At 45.5% G+C, this 17,234-nt stretch overlaps 2 pseudogenes; one reads left to right on the top strand and one right to left on the bottom strand.

The window, feature by feature from the left end:
- Positions 1-256: 256 nt before the first annotated feature.
- LOC118650668 lies at positions 257-4,381 on the bottom strand (annotated as a pseudogene).
- Positions 4,382-9,517: 5,136 nt separating this feature from the next.
- On the top strand, positions 9,518-9,994 carry LOC118651586 (annotated as a pseudogene).
- The last annotated feature ends 7,240 nt before the right edge of the window (positions 9,995-17,234 follow it).

The following is a 17,234-nucleotide window of genomic DNA, read 5'->3' as shown; positions in this document are numbered from 1 at the left end:
ATATATATAGTAGACATTATTGGAGAATGATTAATTTCTGGTAGATTCAATCCAACATTATGCCAATTTTTGCATTTATTATAGATCTTATTTTAGTATTAGAGGTTAAATTTTCCTCACCAAAAAATGAGAATAGCAACTACTACCAAAGTTATGAGTTGTGAAATCCATTCCCCAGTATTGCTTTGAAAATACACCTGTAGGTTATTAAGGGAAAAGCTGCCTTTATCCAAATGTACTATTTCACTGAAATTCTTTAGTCATTGTCTGCTGTTGGCTTGATTGTTACCCCTCTTCTTATTTTTTACCCCAACCAATTAAACACCAATATTCCTCAACTCTTCAGCTAATGACAATTTTTTCTCCTACTTCTGCACCCACAGGATTCACCAAAATGATTTTGCCCAATCAGCTTTGACTGCACTAACTCTTCCTCTAGTAGCCAGGGATCCTTTGTTCACCATGGGCACTTCACTCTTGGATAATGTTTGCACCTTTTCTGCTTTCTTTGCTCCTTCAGTACATACACTTAGAAGCCGTCTAAGCAGGAAATAGGAGATTGTCAATTCTGTGAAGGCCTCAGGTAAAGCTCCAACTGCACATGGACCTGCCCCACCATTCTATCAGCCCCGCACAAAGTGGGGTCAATTTTTGTTCCAACTCCAATCAGGCCTCCTGGAGCAGCATACTGAAGATCATTATGTTCCACAAACAGTGATACAATTTTGGAAAAGATCAGTTTACATGAGTTTTCTTTCCTTCACTATCTTTGGAAATAATACCAGGTCTGACTTCTATCTCCTGGCCCACCTTTGACACTCCTTTTAGAATTCTGCCACCAGCCACACACCCCTCAAGGTCATCAACCTCACAGCCAGGATCTAATAACAATAAGTCGGGGTTCTGAAATAGACCCTTGGGGGCACTAGAGTTTCTTTACAGCTTTACTAGTAAACACTCACATAGATTTTTGAGTTTTCAACTTCACAGACAACTTCAATATTATATTTCAGCTGAGCAGAAATTGGAATAACAGGAGCTCCTTCTGCTACTGTACCTTGTACAAATGCAAGGATCTGTTGTTCATAACGTTCTTTAGCCTGGCTTTCTTTTACCACATCAATTTTATTTTGTAGAATTAAAATATGCTTCATTTTCATGATTTCTATAGCAACCAGGTGTTCAGAAGTCTGAGGCTGAGGACATTTCCAGTTACCAACAGGAGAGTTGCAGCCATCACTGCTGCACTGTTCAGCATCATAGCCATCAAAATACCATGGCCAGGACAGCCAACAAAGGAGACGTGTCTGAATAATTTGAAGTTTTCTTTGGTCTCTGGAATGTCTGTAGGAAACTCATTCGGTGCACTACTTCCAGAAGATCTATAACAGTGATGGCGAACCTATGACACGCGTGTCAGAGGTGACACACGAACTCATTTTGGGGGTTGATTTTTTTTTGTTAAATGGCATTTAAATATATAAAATAAATATCAAAAATATAAATCTTTGTTTTACTATGGTTGCAAATATCAAAAAATTTCTATATGTGACACGGCACCAGAGTTAAGTTAGGGTTTTTCAAAATGCTGACACGCCTAGCTCAAAAGGTTCGCCATCACTGTTCTAGTGTAATGCTGGATTCGATTTCCTAAAGTAACCACTAAGGATGGTCTGAAATTAAACTTTAACTAAAAGCAGTTATGGTGGGCAGTTACGTCCTAGGCCAGTATCTTCACTGACAAGGTCGACCTTTACCTTAACTGAGACTGTCTTTTTTGCATCTATGATAACATACCCTTGAAATGTCTGGGTAACTTGTAACTTCCCTTTTTCTGCAGCCCCTGGGGCACAACTAAATGTGCTGGGTGCCAGGACAGATACCACAAATTCCTTCATTATCATGTTAATTGTTCCTGCACCCACCTAAGCATGTGCCCATCATTTTACTTTTTATCCAATCCCAGGGGGGCCCCCCTCCCCCCGGCTTTGCTTTCTCCCACCTTTCTAGTATATCACCAATGGATTTCATGTAACCCACCTACATCCCTTTCCTTTGATTGCACTGTATAAATACAGACGTAACCCGCCATTCTCCGGAGCATTATCTCAATTTGTTGAGGTTCTGCTTCCCGACATATGTCACAGTTTGGCTCAAATAAACTCACAAAAATTCTTTACAGGTTTCAGTGGTTTTTTTACATTAACAAGTCCCAGGACAAACTGGAAACCAGGAGACTTTTCCAGCTAGTGGGATGCTGTGAAGGGGCGGCCCTGCCCTGAGTCCCAGCCCCAGACTCTGTGAGGCCACTGGAAGTGGGGTAGGCCCTGGGCCCGCAGGGCTGGGGACACTCAAGCGCCGCCTGCCGAACCCATGTGGGCGCACGGGGTCGGTGGCGTCAGCACCCTTCGGGTGCATTGTGAGTGCCCAGGGTGTAAAGACGCCGCAGAAAGTAAGTGGGGAGCCGGCAAGAATTCAGCTTCCCCACGCGGTTGGCTCAGGAAATGAGCCGAGACGGCGGACAGTGCAGAGCCAGGAGCAGCTTCTCCAATTCCAGAGGTTTCTGTAAAGAGAATTTTGGGGATCCAGGGTCCCGCTTCCTGCCCGTCTCCACTCTGGCTGAACCAACCTCACCCTGTGCGCCCCGCGCTCCAGGACTTTGGCACCTTTTCTGGATTCCTCCCCTCACCCTTCCGATTCCCACCTTGGCTGTGGCTTTCAGGGGATTCCCACCCCAACACAAAGCTTCTTTTTGTTCTTGCAGTTCCTCTTCACCCCTCAGCACCGCCCCCGAGGAATGCGACCTTGGACGAGGCCTTGGGCGTGACCAGGTTGGAGGGGGTGCAGCAGATGGCAGGGCAACGGGCTGGCCAGGTGTCTGCTGCGAGGAAATGGGGAGTGAGGATGGGCTCCACACCCAGGAGTGGCGGAGGCCAGCACCTCCTAGAGGCAGACTTCGACCTAGACTGCTGGGCTCAAACCCCTGGGGGCAGGCTCTTCATCTGCCAGTGCGTTCCTTTCCTGGTTCCTAAAACAGAGCTAAAAAGAGTGCCTGCTTCTTGGGGTTGTTGGGAGGATTCAATGAATTAACATATGCAAAGCTTTTAGGAGCCTGTCTAGCCCACACTAAATGCTGTGTAAGGCTTGATATCATTATAAGTACTTAAGCACCAGAATTCAGAGTCCTCTTCCCAGGTTCCATAACTGCCTCTTTCTCCCTGCCTCTCTGAAGTCCTGTCACAATCTGGTTATGCTCACCGGTCCACAGGAATGAGATATCAGTCCCCTCACCTCGGCCCAGGTGCCTCTCCCCTCTCCCAACCCTTATCTCTCCTTGGTGACAGGAAGTCAGCAGAGGGATGTTCTGACCTCACCTGGTCTGAGTCACACACCAGAGTGAGCAAAGCTGGGCAGCTCTAAAATCTGAGTCCTTGCCCCAGCCCTGTCCCTACCTTCATGACCCTGAGTCAGCCACCCCCTGGGCCTCTTTCTTTTTTTTCCCCCATGAATGAAATAAAGATTTTCCTTTCTTGAGCATACACTTATAGACACAAGACACTGGCCTGGCCTGCCCTATTTTAAGGGTTGTGACAATCAACCTGGGAAAAAAATGCAATTGGAAATGAGTCATGACGTTCCATAAAGTTCCACACATTCTATAATCCTGGAATTGTGGGAGGGCTTCCAACTCACTCCACGCTTATCTTGCTGCTCTCCCACCCACCACCTAGGTCAGATCCAGGAGATTAGGGACTTTTGTCGTTTGTACTCAGATGTCACCCCAGCACCTAGCACAGTGTATAGAATAGGTGTTCAATAACTATGTGTGGAATGAATGAATGGTTCAAATTTGGTCTCTCGAGATAGGAATTTTATTTATAGCCTCCTTGATGTCAGGCCCCTGTGTGAAGACTTTAAGATAAGTTTTAAGTGAGTCTAGATAGTGTCAATTGGGCACTCTCGTTATTAGAATGTTATTTCTCCTACTGGGTGAAAACCTGCCTCCTTCTAACCTTCTAAACTCAGCTCTGCCCTCTAGAGTTACACAGAACTCCCCCTCCATAAGATTTCATACCTGAGTGGTTATTATTCTAATCTGTGTAGAGGGAGCCCCAAGCAAAATCTGTATAGGATTTGCTCCCCTGCTGGCCCTACCTGCCCGGGATGAGCTGGGAAAGAGTTTTCTACACAAGAAGATCTCAAGGAATTAGAATCACAGTGATCCTAGGGGGTTGGAAGTCTGTTTTTCCCAAAGGCCCTGGTCAGAACATGATGAAATGGATCTTCCACTCTTTCTCCACTTATAGGCAAGATGGAAAGAATTTCTAGAACCTGGAGAATGGAGCCACAGGAGAGAAAGGGGCTGTACCTGAATGGCCATGTGGAGCAGAGCCCTCCTACCAGCACTAACCATGAGAAAATGAAAAGATACAGTTGAGCCATCAGCTTAAAATGGAAATGAAGATAGAGGTACTCTTAAACAACAAATACTGAAGATACATGTCATTTTAGAGCCAAGTTTTCCTCTTATGGGTGTGTTTTCTTTAAATAATATAGCAATATTACACAGCAGTGGAAAAGAATAAAATATAGCTACACATTTCAGGTTGGATGCATCTCAGAAAATAATATTGAGTGAAAAATTCAAGTTGCTAAAGAATTCAGTGATTTCATTTATATCAACTCAAAACATTCAAAACTAAACTACAGATATCAACATATGTGACAAACTGCAAGGAAAAGGAAGGGAATGATAACCCAAAATTTAGAGTAGAGGTTTCCTCCAGGAAGGAGCAGTATGACATCATGAAATGGCACCTGGAAGATTTCAAAAATGCTCAAAACAGTCTATTTCTTTTCCTAGGTGGTGGCTGGGTGGTTGTCAATTTTACTGTAATTCATTATACCTTATACACATGGTATAATTACTCTTTTGTATCTATTCAGTTTTGATAAAAACAATTAAAAATAAGTTGAGAAAAGGCATATCTTGATATACAGTAAAAATTTTTCCTGTAGCCCTGGCCTGTTTGCTCAGTGGTTAGAGCAACAGCCCATAGACCAAAGGGCTCAGGTTCGATACCCATTCAAGAGCAGGTACCTTGGTTGCAGGTTCCCAGGGCCCCGGTAGGGGTGCATGCGGGAGGCAACCAATCAGTGTGTTTCTCTCACGTCGATGTTTCTTTCCCTTCCACTGCCCCCTTCCACTCTCTCTAGAAATCAATGGAAAAATACCTTTGGGTGAAGATTTAAAATAATTTTTTTCTGTAAAAAAAATGATGAAATGACTGTAGCAGGAGGAATTGAAGGTAAACTTCTGGGGATTCTAAGGCATTATAATGCCCTGAGCCTAAAGCACACAGAATTCTCCCTGAACCCTCTCCCCGCGCCCCCCTCCCCCCGCCACCCCACCTCCCACCCCTTGCCCCCAGAAAACAGGGTCTAACTGGCTGGCTTTTCTCCATCACTCCCTCCTCAGCAATCTGAAGACAATCATTTACATTGTTGAGCTTCCTTAAGGCCGTTCCCACACATGCCTGTGTTTGAGTCCTGCTTATTTCCACTGCTAGAGCTAATGATTTACATTCAAGGCCAGATAAAACGGTTGGGGAGCCAAAGGTGGGAGGAATGCGGAGGCACCCAGGGGTGGAGAGTGAATTTCAGTCCCTTGTGGCCCATGATCTCCCCCAAGTTATTTCCCTTTGCCAGACTTACAGCTATTCCTTTCCCTCTTTTCCTTCCAAAAGCCACTGCAATTCTTTCTAGGAAGCCTCCCTCACCTCATCACTCTTCTATTCTCTACCCACATCAGTATGCCCCACCCCACTAATATCTAAGCAGTCTTTTTCAAACTGAGGGGTATGAGCAGAAAGAGTTGACTAACCAGTATATAAATATATTTTTAATGAAATAAGTAGAGTAGGGTAGAACAACTAGACCAGACTGCCTCCCAGGTGGTAAGAGTGAATACTACTATTACACTGTTTCATGAAACTCTTGATAGAAATAGATGATAGATAGATGATAGATAGATAGATGATAGATAGATAGATAGATAGATAGATATGACTGCAGATTTTAATCAAAAAAGTTTAAAAGCCACCGTCTCGAGCACTTGGTTCTCTCATTTTGAAGGTCTAGTCTGAGTCTGCATATATGACCCATTTGCCTTGTCTGTTCCTCTTCCTCCTTCTCCTGCTTCTACACAGTATCCAATAGAATAATAAAACTTCCTGCAGTAATGGAATATATACTATATCTGTACTATCCATCATGGTAGCCACTAATCACAAGTGGCTATTGAGCGCCTAAAATATGGCTAGCATGCCTGAGGAAATAAATTTTTTTACTATATTTAAGTCATTTAATTTACATTTAAGTAGCCACAGTAGTGGCAAGTGGCTAATGGTTACCATACTGGACAATGCAGTGCTAAACTATAAGTTCCCTGTCAGCAGAAACTAGGCTATATTGCTCACTGTTGTACACCTGGGACTTAGCAGTTTCAGCATATGTTAAATCACCATTAAACAGTAGGGGGAACTGTTTTTGAGACAAAATGAAGTCTCCCTGATCTACAGCATTTGCCAATTTTCATGGTGTAAATACTCCCACTGTGGTCAATTTCACGCTATTAGTGATTTAATTCTGGCAAGAAAAATTCCTGAATTTAACAATCAGCTCTCACTAGCTTTAAAATGAATGAGTGAATGAATGAATACATACATGAGAATATAACCTACCAGGATGGGGCTCTATATGCAGCACACCTAAGGGAAGGAGGAAGAAGAAGAGTAGAAGGATTTTTTTTTTAAAGATTTTCTTATTGTTTTTTTTTGAGAAAGAGCAAGGGAGAGGGAGAGAGAGAGAAAAATATCTATGTGAGAGCAAAACAAGGATCAGCTGACTCCTGCATGCCCTCTGCCGGGAATCAAGCCAGAAACCCAGGCATGTGCCCTGAGTGGGACTAGAACCTGCAACCTTTCATTGCATGAGGCAATACCCAAGCACCTGAGTCACACCAGCCGTGACCTACAGGGTTCTTTTACAACGTCAATAGGAATATTTCTTTGTAACTCCTCCCTCTTTGTACCAAGAAATAGAACCTAGTGGGAGGATGGCTGAACGTCCTCGGTGTTTGGCCCCACTTCACACCCCTCACAACTTTAAGAAATTCCAGGGGCTTTCCAACAGACCCTATAAGTCATTCTAGCCCAGTGGTTCTCAACCTGGGCTGCACATTAGAATCACCTGGGAATCTTTTTAAAATCCTGATTCCTGGGCCTCATCCACCCGGAATTCTGTTTCTTTGTTACTAATGTTGTGGGCCCACCCCATAACAAAGAAACAGAATTTCCGGAGGATGGGGCCCAGAAATCAGGATTTTAAAAAGATTCCCAGGTGATCCTAATGTGCAGCCAAGGTTGAGAACCACTGTTCTAGCCATAGGAAAAACCTGTATGTTACAAAAGCTATTGAATGAATATTAAAGCATGTAGAACAGATACTAAGCTCATGTAAGGGAGTTGCTACCATTTTTTCTTTTTTAAATATTTTTTATTGCTATCAGAGAAGAAGGAAGAGGAAGAGGAATATAGAAATATGAGTGATGAGAGAGAATCATTAATTGGCTAACCTCCTGCATGACCCCGACTGCGGATCAAGCCCAGAACCCTGGCATGTGTCCTGACTGGTAATCAAACTGTGACCTCCTAGTTCAGTGGTTGGCAAACTGCGGCTCATGAGCCACATGCGGTCTTTGGCCCCTTGAGTGTGGCTCTTCCACAAAATACCACATGTGGGTGCGCATGTACAGTGCCATTGAAATTTCATGGCCCATGCGCAGAAGTCAGTATTTTGTGGAAGAGCCACACTCAAGGGGCCAAAGACCGCATGTGGCTCGCGAGCCTCCGTTTGCCGACCACTGTTCGTTCATAGGTCAATGCTCAAGCACTGAGTCATGCCCACTGGCCGGGCATCACTGCCTTGTATTTTTTTTAAATGTCCCAGGCACAGAAATCACTGAAGCCTCCCTCGGTACTTAAATAGCCTTTGCAATGGGAAGGTGCTAAACTGTAAATCTCACTGTCCTTTAAGAATGCTCAGGGCAAATGTTTAAAGGCCCCAAGCATCATTTTTACCTCACCTTTGAAGGGGTCATCCCTGCATTCCACACATGTTCAAGGAAGGAGGGGCAGGTTAGCCCTAACTGATTCAAAACACAGAATGTTCAAACAAAAATTCAAACCATAAAACATAAGATGAGGACATAAGAAAGGTCACAAAGTGAATTTAGTGTCAACGAATAGCACAGCAGTCAATGCTATAGGTCAGTGGTTCTCAACCTTGGCTGCACATTAGAATCACCTGGGGATCTTTTTAAAATCCTGATTTCTGGGCCTCATTCTCCGGAAATTCTGTTTCTTTGTTACTAATGTTGTGGCCCCACCCCATAAGAAAGAAACAGAATTTCCGGAGGATGAGGCCCAGAAATCAGGATTTTAAAAAGATTCCCAGGTGATTCTAATGTGCAGCCAAGGTTGAGAACCACTGCTATAGGTGTTCAAAGCAAGGATGGTGATCATGATTCGAGTGGCACCTGGGGGATGCTAGGACTTGTGCAGTGAGAGAGGTGTACATTGCACTTGAATGAATAAAGAGAACAAAGCCCCTAAGGCTCAACTGTAGCACATAGTAGGTACTCAATAAATACATGTTCATTGAGTGACTAGGGCCCCAGAGAATCTGAGTCTGCTCTTGGCAGTAGCAGGGAAAAGAAAGAATGAGTGGGCAAATGGCAAGCCTCAGGCAGTTCATCACCATGGAGATAACCTTGAGCTGGCAGGAGTAGCAGGGGCATAGGTGGGGCTAAGCTGGGCCAAAAACAATAACTAAAGGTCTGTCCCTGCTGCTACTATCCAGGATGCCAACCCTCCAGCTGCCCCCAAGGCCCAGGCCTAAAAAGAAGGTGACATTCTGCCTGCAGAACATGGCTCTGCCCAGCCAGGGTCTCAAAGGCCTGCTGCCTGCTGCCTGCCTTGGCACTGCCTTGAGTCCTGTCTGGCACCAGGCCCAGCCACACTCTGCTCCTCAGAGTTACCAGGTCCCTGTGTTGGCAGGGCTAAGGATAGCTGGACAGTCACAGCCCTGGTTCAATCAAAGCCTTCCTGGGGTTCCCTGGAGCTGTCTCTCATGTGCCACCCACTTCCAGGACTCCATCACCCCACCCTAACCCTTCCCAGCAAGCTCTCTGGCTTATTCAGGCTTCCATCAAGTAATACACAATTCATCCTTAAAAGGCAGTATTGCCCAGCCAGTGTGGCTCAGTGGTTGAGGGTCAATTCCCGGTCAGGGCACATGCCTGGGTTGCAGGTTTGATCTCCTGTGTGAGGCATGCAAGAGGCAGCCATTCAATGATTCTCTCTCATCATTGATGTTTCTATCTCTCTCTCCCCCTCCCTTCCTCTCTGAAATCAATGAATATATATATATATATATTTAAGGCAATATTATAGCCATGGAGAGTGACTTTTATCTGCATTACTACAGGGGTCACAAGGGCAAGTTTGGCCATGAATTTCTGGAATTTGAGTTCCAACCGGGTGGGAAATGAAATATGCCAACAACAGCAATTACAAAAATGATGTCATGATCAGAAAAGAGGCTACGTACATAGAGTGCGATGGAGGAACTAAAGAGGATAATTGATGATAGTGAAATTACCAAAGAGGATGATGCTTTGTGGCCTCCCCCTGACCGAGTGGGTCTGCAGGAGCTTGAAATCGTCATTGGAGATGAACACATTTCTTTCACAGCATCAAAAATTGGTTCCCTTGTTGATGTCAATCAATCCAAGGACCCAGAAAGCTTACAAGTATTTTATTATCTTGTCCAGGACCTGAAGTGTTTGGTCTTTAGTCTTATTGGATTACACTTCAAGATTAAACCAATCTAGATTGAATATTGGTGTGGACACAAGGGGGGTGGGAGTAGCTGTTTTTAATTACCATTATCAGGAAATTTTTGTGTATATCAGGGCAATATTTTTTATGAACTATAAATGATTGTCTTTAATAAATACATAACAAAATGCAATTTTTGTTTTATATAAAAGAAAAATAAATTTAAAGGCAGTATCATATTGTTCCGTCTTTTATCCAACAATTCCAAACTCCAGAAAACGCTAAAGACCAAAAGTTATTTGTAATTCACTTCCATGAGGCTATTTATAGTTTTCACATATTCCACTTAGTGTGACTGTTGATCCATTTCATTGCAGAAATATTCATGTCTGATTCCATGATTCCAGGTGCCACCTCAAGCCTCACTGTGGTTTCCCTTACACAGTATATGCACTACGTGTCCTTTCTGAAATCTAAAAGATTCTGAATCCCAAGAGTCATCCGGACCCACGGGTTAGGGTGAAGGGATTGTGGACTGACAGCAAAGCCCAGGTTTAAGTTTTACAGCAAAAGGATTTCAAGCTTGAATGCCTGCTCCTCAGAGCTGCTGGCAGGAAAACAAGATGGCGTGGGGGGACTTGGCCAGCTCGGGCAGTGACTATCTACTGACTGGGACACAGCACAGTGTTTCAATGCTTTGACAAGAGCAGCACAGGGGTATGGCAGCGGCCCAGGAGATAGGGCTTCACCTCTTCCAGGGGCCAGACTACATTCTCATCTCCTCACCTGTTTCCTTCAACATTTAAGTGAAGCTCTGGTTGGGGATGAAAGAAGTGAAGCGTGTAGCACACGGAAGGAACTCAGTGGGTATCGGCTACTTTGATTGTTCCTTTATCCAGTGTTTCTTGACCACTTTGTGCTATCTACGCCCCGGGGAGCAAGACAATGCTTAAATTACAGGGTGAACTCAAGCAGGAAGATAATGTGCATTTGCAATTAGAAGCAAATTGGACTGAGTAGATTAAAGTCAGATTTCAGAGGGGGAGAGTTTGGCCTTGAGAAAAGGAAGCTTGTTGGGTAAGAAATGTGCCCTGGGTGGTGTTAGGAGACCTAGGCCAGGTCAGACGGACTCACTCTGCAACCATAACACTGTCCTTTCCTCTCTGGTCCCAGTCTTCCTCGTCAACAAAATGTAGACTTAGCCTTCAACTCTCAGTTCCTTCCCACTCTCTGTGACGTCAAATATCCTAAAGGACTGTCATCTAGGAGAAGAGAAATCAGACCTAATCTCTGTGACTCCCAGGGGTACAACCAGACCAAAGTGTGGAAGCTGCAGGAGGCAGATTTCTGCTCAAACGAAGGACGTCCTAAAATGTTGTCCTACAGTCAGGAGGGCTGCCTGCCTCATCCTCACCCCAGAGAGGCAGTCCCAGGTTTGGGCACTGGGCAGGGAGTCAGAGCAGACGGCCATGTGGTCCTTGCCCATTCAAAGGATCTGGGATTCCATAAGCTGGACCTCCAGAGAGGCCTGGTATTTGTAGAGCATTTGCCAGCTTCCCAAGTGACAATTTCATCTAATTCCATCCCTGGGACAGGTCTAGAAGACAATAAGGCAGGAACTCCCAGTCTTTAAGGAGGTGTTGGGGCCCAGGACCCTGGGTGGAAAGCAGAAATATTCTCCTGGGTGCCTGGATGTTAAGGGAGGGGAACTTATAGTCATTTGTGCACATAAAACATAAAATGCAAATTGTATACCAAAGAGCAGAATATAATCAGTGGGAGTTTAGTGGTGACAAGGGCTGGCAGGGGTTAATGGAGTAGTTTGAGTCCTCACTCCCCTCTGGAGTGGAGGGGGAATGCAGCTGCTGTCCTGGAGGAGTGTGAAGTGGGCTGACCCATCTACAGGGGCTAAGGTCCCACAGAGTCTGCTCTGCTTTGTCGCCAGAGAAGAGAGGTGCACTGAGGGTTACAGAGAAGGACAGGCAGAGGAAGGGCCTTCCTGGAGGAGGTGGGCACATGTTGATAGGTAAGGATGAGTGGAATGTAGAGGGCAGAGGATGGGCAGGAGTGGTGATGGGAGCACCATGAGTAAGGTCTTGAGGAGTTACCTGCTTTGGTCCATGAATACTCTCCTTCCAGAAGTAAAGCAGGGTCCATTTTTGGAGGGGACCTGGGGATCACAGAAGTGGGGACACTGTTTAATCATGAAAATATCTACCCTGGCCCACATTTGGAAGCATGAGATATATATATATAAATATAATTTCCTGAGCCACACAGAGGCCAGATTGCACCTCTGCCTTAAGACTGAAGGGCCTACAGACAGCACTCTTGCACTAAGCTCAGAGCTGAGGCTGGCATCCCCCATCTTCCCAGCCCTGTCCTGAAAGAGAAGTGGGATGGGTCGGGGGAGCAGGACGTGAAGAAAGACAAGTGGGAACAGCGAGGGTGGGGATGAATGAAGACTCAAAGGTCTGGAATCCTAGCACTCCTGTTAAATGTTATTTCCCTTCCAATAATAGCAGCTCCAAATGGTCCAGTCCCAGATTCCCAGAGAGATATCCCTGGATAGAAGTAAATCAAAGAGCTCAGCCAACACCCTCACAAGAAAAGCCATTGTCTCCATCCCCCCTCCTCAGAGGCATTCTCTCAGACCCAGGAATCAGTGTGGGTCTGCATCCAGTGGACTCCCCCCTTGTCTCCCAACCCTGGCTTCTGGAGCAGGAGAGGAAGAATGAGGAGGGATGGAGGTCAGTGAGGCCTGAGTCTGGGGCTCACAAAGAGAGAAAGGAGACATCCAGGGGAGCCTCTTGAGTGAGCTGAGCCTCTAGGATGTCCCCACAGATCCGATGAGCTCACTCCAAACCATCTCCTTTGCTTTTGCATTTCTGTCCTGAGCTCCTTCATACTCCACTCCCATCTTCCGGGGCTGGGCCGAGGTGATAGCGTGGAGAAGGCAGGTAGCACACAGTGAACTGAGCTCCTCCCTGGGATCAGAACAGTTCATCCCATCTTCTGCTACCTGGGAGACAGGGAAGGCTTTGAGGTCTAAGTTCCACTGTGGACAAAATCACCAGGTGTAGACACAAGGTCTGAGAATCCCAGACTGGGAGATAAGGGACAGTGTCTCCTTCCTGGTCTGCTGAGGCCGCGGCAACAGCTGAGGGTAAAGAGTGGGGGAGAAAAGAGAGCACGGGACCTTTACTTCTCTCCCATGAACAACAGTCCACACTTTGCTCCCAGAATTATCTTTAAATCTGCATCTGTCCCCCTCTCAACACTCACCTGCCTTCATTGTAAACACCTTTGATGGCTTCCCATTGTTGAAAGTATAAAATTTTCTCCTTGCCCCTCCATTCCATCTCTCCCTATATTTGTCTTCCTACCTAATGCTCCAATCCCCTCCTTCTCTAAACCCTCTGCTCCACCTGAACTGACCCCAAACGTGTTTTCTAAACTGCCTCCTGCCACTTCCTCTATTTACTGATGCTCCTCTATTTCCTCCATCCCACGCCTTCCTTGAGGCTTAGCAAGAATGACACGTCCTCCCTGAAGCCTGAACTCTAGCACTGCTGCTGGTGTCCTCTCCTTCTCTGGACACCTCACATTAGCACCACACGTTGAAGTTGTTTTTGTAGTACTTGGGGTACCTGGCGCCATATGTGGGTGGCACTGATTATTTAAATGGACATTTTTATTGGCCCAGTCATGGCACCTGCTCTAGAAGAGACAGGATAGAGAAGCCCATAGCAGGGATCAATAACCTGTAGCCTGAACCAAGAGATGTCTATGTAATGATTAAAATGAAAGGTCTCATGTGTTGTAGAATTGTGCACCTGAAACCGTTATAGTTTTTTTAACTGGTGTCAAGCCAGTTAATTCAATTAAAAAAAAAAAAAAAAGAAAAGAAAAGGTCTCCCTCCAGGTTCAGGAGCACAGGCCCTGTACAAGCCAAAGGAGCCATGGGAGGGACCCAAAGCTGGAGATGAGGGCTGACATGGGGGCATAGAAAGAATATGGGAGGCAAGTTCTTCCCACAGAAGAAGATAAACTTCAGGGACTAAGAAGACAGAAACCAGTTCCTGGGAAAGAATGTGATACTCCTTCTAGAAGGAAAAAAAATGGAAGCTCTGGAAAGGAAGGGTCCTAATCTTATCTGATATTTACATTCCAGGGGCTCCAGCGTCTTCTTCTCCTCTTCATTAGAAAATACCTCCAAATAACTCCTGCAGCCGAAATGTCACTGAGATCTGACATATCAAATTCTTGCATTTTCTGCGTTGTCTGTTTTGCCAATGGCTCTCTGAACTTTGGCAGGTTTCAACAATTAAGTCAAGTTTATGGCTTCCTTGTATTTTTTATTCCAATCCTATTAATTTTAATAGATGAAGATGTTATTGTGAAGATGAAAAAATTATTTTCAGTATGCTTGTGCAAGTAATTTCCACTTATTGTTTTGTGTAACTTTATTAAAAGTAAAATAAACTAAGATTTTTCTGGGCTAGTCATTAAAAAAATAAGAAAATACCTGAGGATCCCAGCTACGTGCTGGAAGAAAGGAATTTGGGTGCCTCTCCTGACTTCCACCCCAGTCCTGTTCCCTCACCTCTGACCTCCGGGCTTTCTGTGAGGACAGACTGCTGATGAGAGCAAGGGCTCTGTCTGCATTTCTGTTTCTTTGTCTACATTGTGCTGATCCTTTAAGCTAGTTTTCTGGGGGCAGATAACGTAAGAGGGTCTGGAAACTTTCAGGGTTCCACTCCTGCAAGGAAAAAAAAGAGAAATAGCCCTAAGAGAACTAGCAGCTTCTCTCATTGAGTCTGACACACACACCACCCTGCCCCCATCGTTCTTACTCTACCACTGTGATGTCCACTCTGCTATTTTATCCACTCGCCCATGCAGCTGTCCATTCAAAATCACTTCTTAGGGCCTACTATACATGAGTCAGGCACAGTACTGGAGTACAGACACTTCTGTGGGAGTCTTCGTTCTCACTAATATATGATAAAAGCTAGAATCCAGCTATAAACATGCCGTGAGTGGGTGGAGACAATGTTTTGTCTTGTAGACATCCCAGAAGCGGTCACATCTGAGCTGGTCCGTGAAGGATTTATGCCAGGTGAGCCTCTCGGGCAAAGGGAAAGGCAGGAGCAAAGAACTGGACACCATCAGTTGACCTTCCTCTTTCTCTTACATCAGATTTCTCTCACTCCATCAATTAGCATTCAACCCTGTTCTAGTGCTGCCCACCTTAAAACAAGTTTTCTGGACCGCCTTCCCAGCAGCTCCTTCTCTAGCGACCTGTCCCTTTCCACAGGCTCACCCCTTCCTTACCCCTGTTCACTCCTCAGCCCACTCCAGGCTGGCCTGGGCTCCTATCACCCCAGGGAAATTGCATTAGCTAAGGTTCCCAGAGACTCCACCTTGTTAGAATCACCAGATAATTGACATTCCTTCTATTCCTAGACCCTTGGCTTTCAGCAGCTGAACGCCCCCTCCTTGAAACACTGCCTCTCTCTGGCCTTCTTGACACCTCACCTCAGGTTTTCCTCCAGGTATACCTGGTACCATCTCAGTCTCTTCCCCAGCTCACTTCCTTTATCTGATCTATAAACATCGATGTTCCTCATAAACATTGATGTGCCTCCCGCTGGGTCCTAGACCCTCTTCTCTGATTACTGTGCACTATTTCTTGGAGTAATCTCATCCATGGCCATGGCTTTAACTGTATTTTCTATTTCCAGGCCTTCCTTCTGAACTCCTGAACAGTCTATGGGATTTTCTATTTGATGCCTCCTTTCAGCTGTCTCTTAGGCATCTCAAATTTAACCTGTTCAAAATGGAATTATTGAGCTCTGGCCAGGTGGCTCAGTTGGTTGGAGTGTCATCTAGTACAGCAAAAGGTTGAGGGTTTGATTCCCGGTCAGGGCACATACCTAGGTTGCGGGTTTAATCCCTAGTTGGAGCGTGTATGGGAGGCAACTGATCCATGTTTCTCTCTCACATCAATGTTTCTCTCTCTCTTTCTCTCCCTTCCTCTCTCTCTAAAAATCAATTTAAAAACATATCCTCAGATGAGGACTAAAAAAAAAATGAATTATTGACCTTAGTCTCCCCACCAGCTCCTTCGTAATTATTGCTCACATCCAAAACCTGGTAATCATATTTGACCCCTCCATCTCTCTTACCCCACCCCTTGCATCTAATTAATTATAAAGTGAAGTCTAGTTCCAAAATATACCCATACCTATTCCCTTCTTCTCATCCACACACCTTGTCCAGGCTGCAGCCATCTTTCCTCTGTACTACAACACCTCCCTAATGGAAGGTCTTCTCGTGATCACCAGTAACCCCTCCACACACCATCCAGCACGGTCTTCTCACCTACTTAGAATCCTTCCATGGTCTCAGAAATGCTCTAACTACATGGTCAGGGCATTCTCTCCAGCCACAGCTTTTCCAGTCTCCCCCTTGTTGACCAATCTTCAGCCCCACTGGGCTTCACCTGGCTCTTCTAACCAGGCACACTCCTCCAGCGCCAGGACTTGGGGGTGTGGTCCTCTTTGCCAGTCACACTTGATACACCCATTCCACACACACACATTGCCCCTCACTTAGCTCCTCCCCACCTCATCCACAGGGATCTTTCCCTTACCTTCCCAGGCTCTGGCTAAATGCTTTGATATTCAGTGAATATGGGAGAAGGAAGGACAGAGGGAAAGAAGGAAAAGACATGGTAAGAGGGCGAGGCTTAGAGCAAGCAGGGGAAGGCTGAGGGATGAGCCTGGAGAGGTACTTTGAGCTGTACCTTTAAGCGTTTAGTTTCAAGATCTGCACCTGTTTGAGTTATTCTGTTTTGTCCCTGGCACTTCATTGTTACCATGTTCCGTTTCATTGAATGGCAGCTGATGGCATTGTTGACTGGTAACTCCAGCTGGCCCTGAGGAAGCAGCACCACTCTTAATCTCCCTCTGCCCTCTGGTGGCCTTCCTGATGCAGATGGCTGTTCCTGTCTAACCCAGCACTATTATGCTGTACTCTGACTTTCTGCCTTACAGCACCACCATCTGGCCAAAGCTGCTAATAGTTGGCTTCTCCACTCAAATTCACCACTTTCTTTTCAATATTCCCAGTGGGCAGAGTTCTTAAGAGTCATGACCTCTTGGAGTACATGCGACATTAGAGGACTGAAGTCCCTCCCAGAGCTTTATCCCAGGCTTTAAGTTCATTCTAGAGAGCCATGCTAGAGATGTGGATAGAGTGGCAAATGATCATGGGCTATGACATCTCCCTTGTATCCAAGCTATCCCAACTTTCCTGGCCCTTCCC

This window comes from Myotis myotis, unplaced genomic scaffold (assembly GCF_014108235.1).
Source record: "Myotis myotis isolate mMyoMyo1 unplaced genomic scaffold, mMyoMyo1.p scaffold_m19_p_3, whole genome shotgun sequence".
NCBI classification, from domain to species: Eukaryota; Metazoa; Chordata; class Mammalia; order Chiroptera; family Vespertilionidae; genus Myotis; species Myotis myotis.
Note: the sequence above shows the minus strand (reverse complement) of the source record. Positions and strands in the feature narration are given on the sequence as shown.